The 18204-nt window shown below is 38.5% G+C and overlaps 1 protein-coding gene and 1 long non-coding RNA gene across 5 annotated transcripts in view; both read left to right on the top strand.

Moving 5' to 3' along the window:
• The window catches only part of LUZP2 (leucine zipper protein 2), a 218499-nt gene that overhangs the window by 59832 nt on the left and 140463 nt on the right, over positions 1-18204 (top strand). The gene's annotated exons all lie outside the window — the stretch shown is intronic.
• Positions 1150-16502, top strand: LOC125326877. The gene is made up of 3 exons (XR_007204051.1): positions 1150-8624; positions 14042-14142; positions 14413-16502. It is a non-coding gene; the product is annotated as an uncharacterized LOC125326877 (long non-coding RNA).

Here is an 18204-nt window from a genome sequence, read left to right on the forward strand (position 1 = left end):
ACTGGAGAGAAGGGCCGTGATGTCATTGCCCATTGGAAATTGGCTTTCTCAGTCCTGGGCGTGCCAGCTTCTGTGAAAACCCATAATGGTCCTGCCTACACCTCGGAGAAGACACGGCAGTTTTTACACCTATGGGGTGTAGACCATACCTTTGGTATCCCACGTTCTCCTACTGGCCGAGCCATTGTCGAACGCGCTCATGGTACCTTGAAGCGTGTTTTGGACAAACAGAAAAGGGGAATGCATGGAGAAACCCCACAGAGCCGGCTAGCGGAAGTGACTTGACTCCCCTGATTAATTGTATACAATTAATCACCTTACAGTACCACAAAATTCAAATAATCCTGTTATTCTGAATCATTTTCTCTCATTGCAGTCTGCAGGCGACATACAACTGCCCCGGGCAAAGGTCTGGGTGCGGAATTTGCTCACTAACCAGTGGGAAGGCCCGCATGAGCTTATCGTTTGGGGTTGTGGGTATGCTTGCGTTTCCACAGATACTGGGGTACGGTGGCTGCCTTCAAAATGCGTTCGCCCTGACCTACGGCACCAGAGGCAGAACAGGCAGCCTCCAAATGATGACCAGAACGCCAACCATCCAAATGGTGACCAGAATGTAGATCATCAGCCTAATGACTCTTGTGATGATGACCAAGATGTCAGCCATCAGGCAGATGGTCCTTCTACAAGCAGAGACTGGGATGGTCCTTCCACAAGCAGAGACTGAACTTTAAATTTCTTGTTATGGAGTCAGATAGTTAAAGCCTTACAGACATATTTAGAATTAATAACTGATGTAGATTTCTATTTAGGATTAATAGTAGAATTGTTATCAAACAAAAAGGGGGAATTGTAGATACAAAAATGCTGCTAGCAAGGATTTTCTTGCTATTTTCTAAGTCCATGAGAGACTTTTCTCTCTCACAGAAGAGGTAACAGAGAATGTAAACAACCAAGCCACCTGCAACCTTGAAAAGTCTTGTTTATGATATAGTAGAAAATATTTTGACAATGGATGTTTTAGGAGTTTAGCCAATCACCCCAAGGGGTGGCTGATCCTTTGTCCAATTAGACTATGAAGAAAAAAGTCTATAAAAGAGTTTGTAAAATAATTAAATCAATCAATCTTGCTGCACAATTCCTGCCTGCTGGATCTTCTCTCCTCCTCCTCCTCCCTACGGCTGCGGGACACGGTGATATACCGTAGGAACCAGGCCTGCAGTAATAGACATGGTTTTACACCACTGAATTTGTGTAATGTAAATAATTGAATGAATGAATTAGCTGCATTTTAAATAAAATTTTAAATGCAGCAGTAAATATATCTACTATCAACATCCAAATTGCTTGAAGAATTGTGGTTTTGAATAATTGATGGATTTGTGCTTAATGCACAGTACTTGGAGCTTTTTAATTGATGAAGAGATGGATGCTATGACCTCTTAGATTTGTTTATCTGGGCAAAATATAAAATACTGCTTTAAAAATGGAGCAGTAGCAATGGCTTAAGTTCATGTTAGCAGTCCTTGTAACTGTGAAAATTATAGGGAGTTGAGAAACTCTGAAGTTTACAGCCTTTATGGCTATTCATTGTAAGGATATTTGGAAATGTTTGTTTAAAACCAGGAAAAAAGCCTAAACCAGAAACTGAAAGGAAAGGAAATCTATTAATCTTCCATTCTGAAGTACTGAAGTACATACTGTATCCTAGTATTTATCTGTTGCATTTCAGTAAAATATTAAAAAATATGTTTAATACTGCAGAGGACTTAGTTATGAAAGCAATGTCATTAAGTCATTGAGAGCTATCTGTCATTAAAAAAAAAAAATAGAAGAAACTTCCTGAGAGGAAACGTCATCTGCATCATGTTTTTAGAGAGAGTCTATTTTTCAGAGTGAGAAGGACAAGACCAAGAAACTAGAAACAAGCTTCCCAGCAGTGGGATCTATAGGTGGAAATGTGTGTGTTTAGGTATTTACAAGCTCTAAGATAATCAGATTACTTTGGAGTGAAATTCTCAATGCTTCACTTCGCCTCCTAGATATTAAGATTTTTTTTAAATATTAAGAGGTATCCTTTCTTAATTTATAATAGGATGTCAGGATGTTCTGATTGACTTTGGTTGTTTCCTAGGTAAGCGACACGAACCAGTTTAAATGTAGCCTTGGCCCAGAGCTTGATAGTGTGCTACAGCTCAGTAATGTGCTTGATGAGCATTCTAGGAAAGGATCACAGTTTATATATAGCTCCAGATATAATTAGCCTATCTTTGCTTCCCTTGGAGGAGAGAGTACAGCAGCATAATGTTATCTTGTCGGTTTTGTGGTGTAAGGCTTGGTCTGTTAAGGTTGTCACTGTCCAAAGTGTCAAAGAAAAAATACTGGAATAATGTAAAAATTTCCCTGTGTGTCCTATCTTTTGTGAGTTGCGGGAAGTGTTAGGTCAGACAGCTATTTTGAAACTTGTATGAGGATATAGACTGTTGTCCCTAGGAAAAAAATTCTTAGAGATATCTATGCACAATCTTGCCTTTCAAAATCACCACTACCACACCTTTTGGACACTCTTAGTTTAGTTGCTGGGTTTGGTTCAGGCCCTTTATTTTCCTTTCTTCCGTCTCTATATGTCTTTTGAACAAATGTTTTTTTACTTGAGTTCATACTTTTAAAGGACTAAAAAAGGGGAGAGAAACTTGAAGAAATTAAAATCAGTAGTTCTAGCTATGTCTATCTGCAGTTTGTTTGTCCACATACATGGTAATTTGACTCTGAGATTAATAATATAAAGTGCTGCTTATCAAATTTTGAAAATGCTATTTCTTCATTCAGAGCCACACAGACCTGGGTACTTTAGCAGATTCCTTAGCATCTTTAACTGATGACATTTGCCTTGAGTTAACCTTAACTGAGAGTTCTGCAAATCATCCCATTCAGAAAAACAGTGTGTTAAATTTACAAGCAAGTCTTACAAGGAGTCAGGAACTAGGAAAGGAAATTGAAGTTTTATTACAATGTTAAGCATGATGGCTGAATTTCTACTTTTTTTTTTTTAACTTACAATAAATCTGGTTGATTTTTGCATTATATGAAAACATATCACGTGGTTTCTAAAATCTTTCTTCAAAATCACTTTTATCCACTTTTTTGGTTGTAATTTCCATATAGTTGCTGATCTGTATTCTTGCTAGTGAGTAAAAACTGATTCTTGCAAAAGGGCTTAAATAGTACCAAATCTCATTTCGGTGAGCTTTAATAAACATGGGTTGTATGTTGCACTTGTCAGATGCACCTTTTAATACAGAATCTAATGACTGTCAATTATGATTACCTCCTCAGGAGGGTCCTGTAAAAGCACTCAGCTGAATCCTGAAGTACTTGCCTTCGTATTTTGAGGCTTGCATGTGTGCTCTACTCGGTTTAATGATAGCGTTTCCTACTTTCAGTTCTTTTTGTAGAGAATCAACGATGATCCAATCCAAAGTTTCTTCTCGCACTTCTAGCTATCTCTGTTTTCTGAATACCAGCAGTATATTTTTAAATCATCTATTTTTATACTTTTATTATGATCCACTTATTTTGATAATGCATAGGTACTGTGTAGACAATTCATAGCACTTTCTTAGGTAATGCAAGTATTAACAAGTGTACTTTAATTCTTAACTCAATATAATCAAGAAAGTAAATCATGTGCCAGTAAATCATAGGATTGTTAAGGCTGGAAAAGAACCTCCAAGATCATTGAATCCAGCCATTACCCTAGCACCACTATGTTCAGAACTAAACCATGTCCCCAAGTGCCACAGTTGTTCTTTGAAAAAAAATAGCTAAGCATGTTTTTCTAAGTTCTTGGCATTGGCTACACATGTTGCAAGTATTTCTGAGTTATGGCTGCCGTGACACTGATAATGTCTTCTGTATTAGGAAATGTTAATTCCTAATTTTTAATTAGTGCTTCAGTTTTTAATCAGTGGAATAATTATACCCTCAATCTAGAGCTTATCATGGTTTAGGGAATATATGTATATGAAATTAAAAAAAAATTCTGAGAAAGGAAAATGAATGAAGGACAGAGGGCTTGAAACAAGATTCTTCTGTGCAAAGCCAGAATGTGCAGAAGTAGAATATCCTGTTGATTTGATTAAAACAGAAATTTGCAAGTGTTTTATGCATATCCAAATGTTATACTCATGAGTGAGAATCAATATTGGTAAACTTAAGTACTTTTGAAGATGTTTTCATTATTAAATTTGAGAACATCTCTGCTTCAGTGTGTTCTTGAATTATCTAAAGATACTTGAATTTTCAAGGACCAAGTGCTGCGTGAAAATCAGTTTGCTTTGGGCATTTTTTTTCTAAGCTGGATTCTTTAATAACCTGTAAAATAAGTTCAGGTCAAACTTGTAGCTTTACAGCTTTTTCAATAAAGGTATTGCTTCTGAACCTATGTTCAGCCCCCAACCTCCTCTCTGTTGCAGAAATATGGAAGGATGGTTGTATAGGAAAAATCTTTTGTTCATGTACATGTAATGGTGAATTACACATCTTAGCAAAGGAAATGGAAGGAGAGGATATGGTGACTTACTGATGATCAAATATTACTGGGATGTCTCTGGTTCTTAAATTCATGTAAAAGGTAGGGAAGGGTGCTACTAGATGTGTTATATATATATATATATATACACACATATTTAACTTTTTTTTTTTTTTAAAGCAACTTTAGCTGTCAGAGGAAATATCTGCCAGTTTACATAGCTTTGTAGATAAAGTTCCCTGTGGTGATTTGGTCAGCTTGAGTATTACATTTAGAAAAAGTATTTAGATTCCAGTCTTGTATATGGTCTAGTTCTGATTATCTCAGACATCAGTTTGATTCAGGTACGCGTTCACTAACTTAGTGGTCATTTATTTCATTCTACTGTAGGATACAGCAAAATCAGGACAGTTTTCTTTCACACTTCACTAAAAGAATGTGAGGTCGCTATTTTGTTATTTCTCATGGCATGACAGTTCCTCTGTACTCGAATGATAAATAACTACCATTCTTGCTATTTTCTGAGGTTAGAAAAGAAAAACAAATTACCTGATCAAGTCATGCCTGATCAAAATTGGGTGAAAGGAATAAATACTTAGTGACTTCACAACTTATCAGTCTTCTCAAAGGCAGCTGCTTCCCCTCATTGTTTAATTGAGAGTAACCAGGAATGAGAGTGACATCAGTGGGGTACTATTAAGCATCCAATTAGCATGATTTTAACATTATGTTATGAAAATAAATGATTAGTGTTTTGGGGAGAATTTATGAAGAAAATAATTTTCAGTAGGCAAAAGGAAAAATATGATAATGGGAGGGGTAAATTAATAGGATTTCAGTTAGAATTCGTTAAATTAAACTTTATAGATGTCTGTTCTATATAATTTCTGAACCTACTGAATTTAGAAACTAACAAAAAAGCTGTTGATTTGTTCTAATGGTTTTTGTGCAGTTCCTGAGGGTTGGGACTATTGGGGCAGAAGGTGGTGTTGAATGTCAAAATCAGTATACTTCGTGTGATGCTCTTTCAGGTTTATCTTATCATTAACAAACAAGTCTACTCATTAATGATAGAAAAAGTAGGCATTATTTCAAATAAATAGATTAAATCTTGTATTTTTCATGACAACTACTTACTGTGGTATTGGCAAGGCTCTGAAAAGGTTGACAAGTTACGTTGCTTCATCTAATTCGAATAAATTTCTTGAGCTAAGTATTCAAACCTCTGTGGACTTCATGTTGTCGGTTTTGGTGTAAGTTTTTTTTCTTCAGTCCAGTTTTTCTTTATTTTAGATTTTCCTTTCTTTCTTCTGCACGTGAATTCCTTCCATATGAATTTTAGTGTCTCATTACTGTTGGAATTCTAAAAGGACGAAAGCCCAGGGATCCCGACGGGGGGAGGAATGCAGTCCAAAACCAGTGTGGTTGATAAGCGCAAAACTCCCGGTTTATTAGCAATCCAAAACCACTTATATAGTATACCAGCTTGTTAACTCCTAAGTGGCTTAAAGCTTATCACAGCACATTTCTATCTCTACATAATTGGACCTACATTGGCAAGCCTCCATAGTCATGTTATGATTAAAAGAATTCGGTGTTCACTCCTCCTGCTCCCTGGTTAGCACACCTTATCAGGACAGCTGCATCGTTTCAAACTCCCTCTTTATTCCCAGGCTTGTTTCTCACACCAGCGCTTTCTCATGCAGGCAGTTTCTCACACACAGGCCTTTTGCTTCTAGGCCTATTGCTTGTACAGTTTTTCTATAGATCCCATAATTCTATCAATAATCCATGCCCCTGATCCTTTAATAACTGCAAAACATTACCAGTTGTAGGGTAGTCAGGGAAAGCCTGACAGCAGAACAGTTTCTTGTAAGAAAAGGAGACTCCTTAAGTATTTAAATAATGGTTTCCTCTGTCTCTTGCTCAAATGCAAGGATGTACAGTACTAGAAATAAGTGGGATTGTACCCTTCTTAAAAACATACTGTGTAGCTGGAGACTTCAAAATAAATTTGAACATTGGGGGGGGGGGGGGGGGGGAGATAAAACACTTCTCCTGTTAACTATGTGTTAAAGTCATTATTCTGCAGTGACAAGAGCTGAGGGTGACTTTTGGGGGTGGTCCTGTGCAAGGCCAGGAGCTGGAATCGCTGATCCTCATGGATCCCTTGAAACTCAGCTGATTCTGTGATTCTGTATTCTTTTAGTTTGCCTTTTTTTTATTTGGTAACCTGACAGGCTGCTCCTCTTTTCTCTTTCAAGTTAAGTACTATGTCTATTCAATACAGAACAGAAAATAAAGATTAGTAGATAGCTAATACTTCAAATAAATGCTTCTAGGTCAATATTGGGATGAAGTTGGTTTTTTGTTACAGGTTACAGATCTATAACTAAGTAATTGACAAATCTATTCCCTCCTAAGTTCAGAGTTTAGGTACACCTTTTAAATCTGTATTTCAGAAAAATTTGTGTTTTCCTTGGTCAATTAAGTGCGAAGTATGACTGTCATCTTACTGGTGCTTGTGATTTCCTTTGATGGATTTTGCTTCTTTTTTTTTAATTTAAAATAGTTTATAAAATTACTTTTAGAGAGTGAAATAATACGGCCTATATTTTATCCTGTTGTCAATCCAAGGTTTTCTAACTTAAAGTAAAAAAAAGAGAAATTGATAATTATACTGATTTGCATTTCCTACCTTTTTTCACACCATAATTGCTTGAGCTTAAATCAGGCTTATAGATTCATAATTTGCATAGTATCATATTAGCCTCCTTCATTGTGTTTGATAGTTCTCTGAAGGTGTCCTTCATTACCATGGAAATCGTAACATAGTCTGTTTCAAGCTAATGTCTGTATATAACATAAAATTTGGTTCCTTGAGGTTTAAATTGCTCATACAATTCATATTGGATGTCAATTCATATTTGTCCAGTGTACATGGAATGCTAATTATAACAATATTAAAAATAGTCTGTTTGTACCTCTGGAACCTAGAGGCTGAGAACACCTAGAGTGGGTTTATGTACGAAGTGTTTGACAACCAGGATCTGAATCATTAATTAACAGATTAAAAAAAATATTAGCCTTTGCACCTATTAGCGTGAAGTTGATAATAAATTCCTAGCTCCTGAGTAGAGTGCATTTGTATTTTCTGTTCAGCTGTTGAAACCCTGAGGACAATTAATTGGTTTATATATTCCTTGATAGTGTGATATGCCAACTTTGGTGGGCTGCAGGCAGTGCATATGAATTGTGTATGAACTGAGTGCAACAAAAAGGAAGTGCAGAAAACCTGCTTAATGTCGCTGTTATCCCTAGGGATGGCGCTAATCATGACACGAATTCAGGTCCAGGATGAACGGAATTCTTTAATTAATTACCGTTTATATAACTTGGTTCGCAGTAAAGAAATGACATCATTGGGTGCTTGACCATACACATCCCAGAGTGATTGGCTGGATGCTACAACGCCTATTTCAAAATATTTTCTTCAGTGAACCAAAACAATACCCACCGCATTCTCACAACACCCTGCACCTGCAAATAGTTTACAAAATAGCAAACTCTCAGCTTAGTTTGCGTGAGAGCGGAGACTTTCGCAGAAGACTATAAAAGGTGGAAAATTTCTCTGCTACCTTTTTAAGCATCCTTAGCTTAACACAATACTAGATAACCAGTTAGTGTTTAAAAATATCTTTTTAACTGACAGGAGTATTGCACTTGGGATTGTAAAAATAAAATGGACAATACTTGCTAAAAGAGACCCAGACATTTTTTTTATTTTTTAAATGAGGTTTCATTTTCCTGTTTCTTCCATGATGTTTTTATCGAGGATTTGCCTGGGTACTTACAATCTGCTCCACTGGTATATAAAAGAGTAGTTGCAAAAAAGGCCCCCAGGCTTCAGGGTTCTACTTTCTGTACGTATCGTCCTCACATGTACTTGAAATATGATGCCTTTCCAACCGTTCTCCAGTTTTCAACTTTCAGAGAAAGCATTTGAGAAAAAGAGGCTAAGAAAGCACTGTGGGTGGACTTAATTGGCACAAGCTGCTTCACTGGCTTTGGATTACTATGGAGGTCCTGCAAGGTAAATTTTACAGGAAAAAAAATATTGTAATCTTAACAAGAAATTATAGCACCAGAAACAGGTTCTGTCTTGCATTTAATACCTACGTATTACAGAGCAAAGAAAGCTTCCTCCTTGAGTTTGTTTCATTAGACAAAGATAATTTCTATGAAAGATATTCTGTGTTAAGATTTCATCTTTGAAGCCATCAGATCCAGAAGCTTCTCCTTTTCCACTCAATTTTGTGTGTTAATGTAAGTATTTTTCGTGTTGTTCTAATTAAAAATCTACACTTCATAAGGTAAATAGATAGCTTTGCCAGAGATGGTTTAAGCGCAAATTGTAATCGGGATTTACAGGGCAAAACTTAAATACATAGATGAGAATATTGCGTTTATCAGAGAGAGTTCCAGTTAACTAGACAACTAGATTGATTTTTGCTGGAAGCAATTTAGAAAGTAGCTCCACACCTCCCTCCACTAAAAAAAAAATAAAGCAAACAACTGTATCAGCAACGCGTTTCCCTTTCTTTTCTTTTTTTCCTCTAAATCATGTGTGCCGAAGAGTCTTAGCTTCACAGACCATTTCAGACTATGCAGTAGAAAATGAACCATGAATGAAGTTTTGAACATCAGTTTTTGAAGACCTAGGGTTCACTAATGAATTGTTTTAGTTTGGTTACATTAAAAGCAGGAGCATTAAAATACTTAAACTAGACTATATGAACTTGATACTGGACTTTAAAAAACAGATTCCAGTGTGACTGATAATGGGTGAGAATTGAATATATCCTTGGAAACTGGGAGTAGGGAACTATTCAAAGATCTCTTAAGGAAGTATATAAGCTTCGTGAACACAGCACTAAAGCAAAAGCTATATGACTTAGGCAAAAATGCACATAAAACTTATATAGAATTTAACCACTTACAGCTGTCCTGTTAAAAATAAAACTCTCCCCCACACTCCTTCTCTAAGGATGTCTGATACTAGCCAAAGGCACCTTGAGAGTTTAGCTGTGAAAATTTGTGTATCCCTTTTGTACAGTTTTTATTTAAAAACTGCTAGTGTATTTCTGGAAGCAGAGTGCTTATGACGCTGCCAGTGCCTCCTTTCCCAAAGGAATCTATATGCTGTATAACTTAGGTTGGAGGAGCTATGTAAGAAACCACACTTGAGGTACTCATTAGGTATCTTTTACAAAAAGTGAAGGTTATTATTTTATGGACAGTTCTGAACTATACCAAAATCCAGATTGCCTTTTTTATGACTACTGGGGTTTTAGTTTAGTTTTAGTTTTTTCCTGTTAAAGGAATTTTCTCCCATATGCATGTTGCTAGGGGACAAATAGCTGTACTTAAGAAAGACAAAAAGGGGGGTGGGGCGGGCCTGGCTACTCCTTAGTTTACACCTGGGTGTGGGGTCAGTTCGCTCTCAGCGTCTGGAGAGAGAAGCTGCAAAGAAAGGAGCTGCTGGTCCTTTTTTTTTTTTTTGGCCGTTTTTCTTTCTGCTGGAAAAAACACCGGGATCCCAAAAGCCGCTTTCCCTGCCCTGCTAGAGGCCAGGCTGTGGCTGCCCTGCCCCGCTGCTGCTTCGAGTTTTCACTGCGTTGTAGCTGTGCTCGTCCTGCCTGCGTGGACCTCCGGGGAGTTCCCCTTTTGGATACATCTCGTCTGCCACCCGGGATTTGTGTTTGTGCCTGCCGCTCCAGCCTGCCGCTCCAGCCTGCCGCTCCAGGCTGCCGTTCCAGCCTGCTGTTCCCAAGAGTCCGGGATCGGCTGCCCAGGGGTTTGTGAAGCCTTTGTTCCATCCCTTCCCAGGATCCCAGGCCACCAGTGCCGCGTGCTCCCCGAGCTCGCTCCGGAGCGCCCCCTGCAGCCGCGGGGGAACCATCGCACCTGCCCTGCTCACCGGGAGCCGCCAGCGCCCCTGCCGGCTGCGAGCGGAACTGCACCCGAGGGGAAAGGGCCTGACAGCTGAGACGGCTGGCACTGGGTTTGTGTTTGCTGTTACTGCCATAGTTGTTGCTGTTTGTTTGACTGGTTATATACATATATATATATATATATATATAGTAAAGAACTGTTATTCCTATTTCCCACATCTTTGCCTAAAGGCCCTTGATTTCAAAATTTAATAACTCAGAGGGAAAAGGGGTTATATCTGCCACTTCAAGGGAAGCTTCTGCCTTCCTTAGCAGACACCTGTCTTTCAAAACCAAGACAATGACAGACATTAACTTCAAATACTGACTCCTGTAGCTGTTAAATAATGAAAAAGAGAAATTTGCTTTCTAATTTATAGATCTGAGTTCAGGACAGTGCCTTTCGGGTTCTTCAGTGCTTTCAAAATTTGGGTATAAAATAATAGTTTTTTAAAAAGAGTTGGAGAGATGGACAAAACGAATTTTTATCAAATTGAATTTTCTTTGAAATTACTTATCAATATTTGATTGTTCTGCAAAGCTTTGTCATACTAATGAGTGATGAATGATTAGAAATCTTTGCAAATTACCCTGGGCGAGGGGATGTAGCTCAGTCGGTAGAGCATGAGACTCTTAATCTCAGGGTTGTGGGTTCAAGGCACACATTGGGCACCAAATTCTGTCTCAGTTTTGAGACAAATTTCAGGAGAAAACACCCTGGAATGAGCATTTCCTCTGAGAGAAAGGGCTTCAGTAACTCCCTTTTCTTCTGCCAATGAGAGAAGTGGATACCAGGGAGTGAAAGGAAAAAAAGCCCTGTTTATTAACAAAAAATAAGGGTGCCCGCAAGGCACAGAAGAAGAAAGAAAAAAAACCTGAATAAATGTGAGATACTGAAATTGTGGAACCTTACCCCCCACCCCCTCCGCCCAGTAACAGCCTTCTGTTGGCTGTCAGGCCCTTTCCCCTTGGGTGCAGTTCTGCTCACAGCCAGCAGGGGCGCCGTTAGCTGCCGGCAGGGCGGGTGTGGTGATTCCCTATGCGCCTGCAGGGGGTGCTGTGGCGCAAACTCAGCCACCTCTCTGTACATGGGTAATGGCGGACACAGCCGGCAGGATGGGATGGGGTGTGGAAGCAGCTTCCTTTATGAACCCGCAGGGGCAGCTGATCTCCATGGCCCCTCTGGATAACAAAAGGAGCTGTAGCAGGAACCTCAGGAGAAGCAAGCTGGAACGGCAGGACCTCCTGGCAGGCAGGGATTGTCAGAAACACACTGGCAAAATTGCCAGTTATAGTAATTGGTTTATTAAAAGTCAACTGGGGACGAGCAGAGGGGAGTAGCCCCACTGCCAGGCACAGCAAGGCAGAGATACTGTTGCAGTGCACGCACGATGCTCGGTGCTCCCTCGGTAAACAAGCTACCTCAGGAGGACCTAGTGCTGAGCACTAGAACAGTTCATAAACTTTCGGCTTGCTCTCTGGTCAGTTCACTTTTGATGCCTTATTTACATGTCTGGTGTCATTGGTTCATTCGATGGTGCATCCCTGACCATCTCTAGGGGCTGATTCCATTGGCTCGTTCTGCTGTCCAATCTGGATCTCTCTTGATGATGTATGAAATGATATTATGTAGTACGATGATGTCAGTTTGAGAACTTTCTAGAGCACCCATCCTGTAAATAGAGCCTGCACTTATCTGGTATTTTAGATTAACTACTCCCCTTTACCTTAACCCAGTTCAATTACTTAACTACACTGAACTTTGAGATACAATTTAGTGAGTCATTTAATGTTCAAGAAAAGTAACATTTAAAAGTACAAATTGTTTCTAACTGTTAATACATTTTCATTACCTACCATACTAACTTTGTTAACAATCTATCAACCGGACCAAAACACTTATGACAGGGATGAAAAGCTAAAGTGTAGCACAAACCCGGAGCAATGTCAGAGGTACAGTGGGGGTTGGGCAGTAGCAGTCCAAACACAGTAGGGAAAAGACTCTTTGGGATTTGTCACCGGTGCTGGCTGATCCCTAGGTCCAGGCTGTACAGAGGGTGCGGGGGCAGCCCCTGGCGGGAAGCAGTGTGTTTCTGGGTCTTGGCAGGGCACACACAGGCTCTGGGCTTCCTGATAGCAGAGCAGCAAAAGAAGCCAAGCTGGCAAGCTCAGTCACAGTGCCAAAGCAAAAAAAAAGAAAAGGAAAAAAAAAGGCAAAACCCACACGAACAGCAGGACCCCTGGTCCAAGATATTGGCCGCGTGTGTCCAGTCCAACAGCCTGCGCCAAAAGGGAAGCGCAGCCTCTCGCCCCACCCCCAACTCCCTCTGGAAACCCCAGCTTGTCTCCCAAACATCGTGAGAGTCCCAGAGCCAGGGAGGATGAGGGGTGGGGTGGGAACAGCAGCCACCCCAGGCACAAACAAAACAGATCAAATTATGGGATAATAAATCCCCAAGACACCTGTAAAAACAGTGTGTACCAAAAAGTTGCAGTTGAGGAAGAACTCTTGCTTCAGACTTGCAAATACAGAGAGACACTAGGCTGCAAACATAAAATAATTGACTGGTTCCAATCCACCTGTTCTTTCTCTTCCTTAATCTTCTATAGCTAAGCAGCAAAAGTGAGCTAATTTGAAAAGAATTTGGAAAGTGACTTATCTTCAACAAAGAACTTGGTGTCAAATGTGTTGCCTTTAGTGGAACTGTGCCATCTTAATGGTTAGTCTTTCCTTAGGGCTGAAATAAAAAACTAGCACAAGATGCCAAAGCTACCATTCCCCCCTAGGAGCATGCCTATGAAGGGTCCTGAGGAAGAATTAGTATCACACTACACTTGTTTCTTGAGCACTGTTAACAGGGCCCTGCATACCAACACTGGGTTTTAACTATTTTAACTAGTATGTTTTAGGGCTAAGACTTTTTTCTCCCTTCCTCAGACATACTGTGCCAGAAGCTTCTGCCAGCTGGCTGTTGATTTCATAAACCTTTCTTCCACTCATACTCACCTAAAAAGAGCAAAATGATTGAGCCCAATTTTTTATCAACCAATGAGCAACATTTGGTTTTGTTACTAAAGGTATATTATGTTGGAGTCTGGTGTTACTTCATGCAATGAAACAAGTGTATCAAAACAAAACAATCTTGGGAGTCTGAAAGGAAACTGCCTCCTTTCTACGGTTAGGGTTTCACAAATAATAAGCTGCATTAAGCATCTCATATTTTTAAGCATAAACTTGTTAATATAGGTTGAAAGTAGCAAAGTAGAATGATAATTAGTTCTGATTCATTAACTACAACATCCTTGCCCTCTCCAATGTTACAAAATCGTTGAAGTGCTCTCTGTTGTACAGGGTGTGGATTTGTACTATGCTTGAAGTTTAATATATGAAATAGAAGCTAGTCAGTTACTTTAAAAGGTGTGATGAAGTTTCTATTGATCCTATCTATTTATAGCTGGTTTACTTTTTTTCAAAATAGGCTAATACATTGTAAATGGTTCTCTTTCTTTTTCAAAGAATCCTTTGCATGAGGGATGAGATAGTTGTACTCCTACCATGACGAATGCTTAATTCTCTATGAAGTGTGAGCCACATTAGCAAGAACTGCAGTGTTACCTGTAAGTGCTTTAAAACTGTGTTGCTTTACATTATTATCAGAGATAAGAGCTAAAGTAGCTGCAAATATTAACGCAGATCTCCTACATACTAATAACTGGGCTATTGGATATGAGGGTTATAGCTCTTCCTCCTTCAGTTTTACAGATTTGTTGAGACTTTTTCCTTCCAGCAAGAGCCATTTAATGAATCAGATCAAATTAAAATAATTTTGAAATTGCTCATACCTCATCATTTAATGTTGTAATCTCTCTTTTCTTGTATTTTTCCAGCTTGAAGTAAAAATCTGTGTGCCTTCAGAAGAATATCTATTGAGTGCAGCATATAGTTTTCTTTGGAAAATACCTAGTGATGCAACACGACAGGGTATTGCATTCATGCCTGCTTTGTGCAGTACTAACAATAGTGATGTGAAAAACGAGGTTCACTCTCCTGCTAGGATTCAAATGTTTAATAAAGGACAATAAAGGACGAAGATAATAAAGCAAAATTCACAGCGTTGGGTGCTTTGGCACTCAACCAAGAGCACACCTGTTATTTTGGAGACACCCTTTATATACCTGTCCTATTGCATCAGCCGAATGCATACTCATAATCAATTATGCATATTCGAACTTTTCCTTAAACTAGTTTACATGTTCCAGGAACTGTTTAGCATGGCTCCTCCTTGGATCTGCCTTTTTAGAGCATGCGCATTTCTTGGCTGTGGTTTTAGTCAGTTTTTATTATCACCCCCAGAGTGGGCTTTGGTCGATGGTTTCTGCAGACGGTAGTTGCTGATAGTTGGTATGTCAATAGCAGGGGTCTTCAACACACGTTGGTTGGTTGTTATCTAACCAAGCAGACAGTTCAACTACCACAAGCATAACTATATTAGCTATTTCACTATTATGTCTAAGTTCAGTTAATGACAGAAATAAAGGCCTTAGTTATTGTTACAAAACTACATCTTTATAACAAAGCTACTTTAACATTATGCATATAGCATCTATTTGTAGAAAGCCAATGCTATAATATGTATCTATCACAATAACAAAGCTACTTTAACACCATTCATTTTAACATTTGCAGAAAGCCAATATTATAACATTTATCTATCACAGTGAGAATGGCTTTAGTAGCAAGCCTAGTTCAGCTTTAAATAGTTAGAAATTTATTGTTGACCCTTTAAGAAAAGACACTGCATACATCCATTATCCTAAAACTAAGTTTAACAGGCTGCGTAAGAAAAGGGAAATGCTGTCATATTTTGGTTTCAGAAAGTCAAATGTATAGTTGCTAGAGGAAGGCACATTTCTCATGACTGTTTCATATCAAGAAGGACTATGAGGAAAAAAGTGAATACTAAAACTATTACTGCCTTTTCGTCTTCCGTTCATAAAATTTATCGCAATAGAAGTGTAATCATAATAATTCCAAATTTTTATTCTTAATACAGACAAAAGAGAGTAAGTTAAGCAGCAATCACTGAGTTGTGTAATGACTATGTAATTTTTGGTGACTTTGCCACTAGTTTCATAATATGAACAGTGAGTGTTACGCTACAAAACATTTGGATCTGTTTCACTCAAGTAGATTTCAAAAGGTTCTGTCCTTTGAAGTCTACAAGATGTGTACATAAAATTCAGTTTGTTTAATTTTCTTATTGGACAGTGTGTAACTGAAAAAATGCACTGTTTTTATATAATTTCTGTAAAATTCCATTAAAATATTTAGAATATTTATTACTCTTAATGTGTTTAATTATCTGGGATTTTACTGATGAGAGTGCAAGATCTTGACTGGTTTCAAAGAGTTTTCATTATGATTTCCACAAAATGTTTATTAGGATGGTGCAATGATCAACAAACTTTGACTTTAAAACCTGACTTGTGTTATTAGCAACCAGTTTTAATACTAAGTGAAACAAAAAGACAGATAGTTGTATAGCTCCTAACGTACCTTCCAGTGTGGTGAATGTCAACCACATTGTTGACATAATTGTTAAGTTGGCCTCTTTCCTGTAAATAATGTACTGCAACTCCGTTTCCTATTTTCATATTTGCAGTCTTTGAAACCCTGACATATGGTTAAGGGTGTACTGCATGCAAATAATCTCTGTCCAAGGAACAGTCCTACTGGTCTGACATGGTCTTCCTCCCTGTTTTGCTGCTGTTGTGCCTCAGTTATTTGATCTTAATGTGAGTTTTACTGATTGAACTGCATTTTATAAATAGACAAGCATGATGATTGCTTCCTGAAAACACGTATATTGGTTAAGTCTTGCAGCAAGAACAGGGAACATAAGTGTCCTGGGTTGCAGTGTATTCTATTACCATCCCCATCAGCTGTTGAAATCAGGTGGGGCAGTGTTTCCTTGCCTCCTCCCCCCAGACTATCTTTCTGTTAATGGCCCATCATTGTCCTGCCGCCTGACTCAGAGATAACTCCCTCCGGACTATCTTCTGTTAATGAGCCTAATCAACACTTTGCCTCATGACTCATTACCCCATTGTGAGATGCTCCACCCAGAGGGAGGAACCAAGCATCCCATCGTGGATATAATCTGAGGCTGACCACCAGAGACACCGGCTTTCCACTGGATTTCCAGAGGACAGGAGCTACACAGCCACCATTGGACTTCCTGAGGAAGAGCAGACTGTTTTACTACAGGATCACTGCTTCAGAGGACTGCAGCCACCATTCTACCAGACTGCTTCCACCACCCTGCTTAACAGGGTGTCAGGTTGTACCTTGACTCTGTCAGTTTGAACCAGTGTTTTCTTTTACCTTTTTTTTCCCCCTTTTCTTTAATTTCCATTAAATTGTTATTCTGACTTGGTGCCTCCCACTGGTTTGTTTTCAAACTAGTACAATAAGATACAGGTGAAAGACATGTTGGGCTGTGAGCAAGCCTGTAAGAACTGGATTCTTCATTTTGATCCTAGTAATGTTGTATAGTTCATGTCTCCTAACTCTGGCATTACTGCACAACCATGAGGGAAGCTGTGCTGGGTTTTGCTTGCAGCATAAATGGATTTGTGAAACATAGGAGTTTGAATTACGATTATCCAAAGACTTTTATCACAAATACTACTTTTGATTTCTGAGATGCATAGTAATGCATAATTTTGTATGTGCAGACATTTTTTTCTAAATTCACCCAACTGGGAGTGTATAAACATACCATCAAGGATCTACATCACCTCTTCTTTTCTGAAATTTTTGAAATTAATACAAGGTTGTTCCCATGATAATGAGTAGTACATATAACTAGAAAAGCTTAGGTTTGTAAATTTTAAAATATTTTCATTTTGGTTCCCAGGAAAAAGAAATATAAAAGGAAATACCTTGTATTTTGGCTTAGTGCAGTTCTATAAATATGTATGCTTGTACGTACAAAGGCTCTTTTTCCCTGATGTTCAATTTCTTTATTGGTTTCATGTAAGAAAGTGCACCAGGGGGAAGGAAAAATTGGTCTGAAAATGTAGCTGTTACTTTCTGATGGTTTTGGCTTTTTCAGAATAATGAACCACTCAGGGTGGGAGAGAGCCAATAATGATAGAATTATCAGAAAGTCAATACTCCATATTTTGTAGTCAGCACAAATAATGAAATGCGTATGTTTAATACAACTTTCACCTTGTAAGCAACTAATCCTTTCCATATCTAATAATACCATAATTTTCCATAATTAAAATCCTTTATGTTTTAGTTATGTATCTGGGTATAAATGCTATAAGCCAAAACACATCACTCTGAAAAAAGAGTGGACTTGTCCTGGGTAAGTGATCTCATATTGCAATTGCCCTTGAGAAAACCATTCTACAGTTCAGGTACAAGCTAAATCAATATACCCTTTAAATTGCTGTTGAATTATATAGGTTATACTTGTTTTCTAACCTTCTTGGAATGTGTAGTGGTAATCAGAAGTGTTTATTTTACAGCCTCGTGAAAGACTAGTTACTGTTCACTTTGAGGGAATTTGTAACTAACTTTTGCTAAAGCCTGTATAGTTTCTCACAGTCCGACTGCTCTTTGTATTTCCAAGTATAGGCGGGAAGGCAAGTACTTATACTGGGGGA

Source organism: Corvus hawaiiensis, chromosome 6 (genome assembly GCF_020740725.1).
Source record: "Corvus hawaiiensis isolate bCorHaw1 chromosome 6, bCorHaw1.pri.cur, whole genome shotgun sequence".
NCBI lineage: Eukaryota > Metazoa > Chordata > Aves > Passeriformes > Corvidae > Corvus > Corvus hawaiiensis.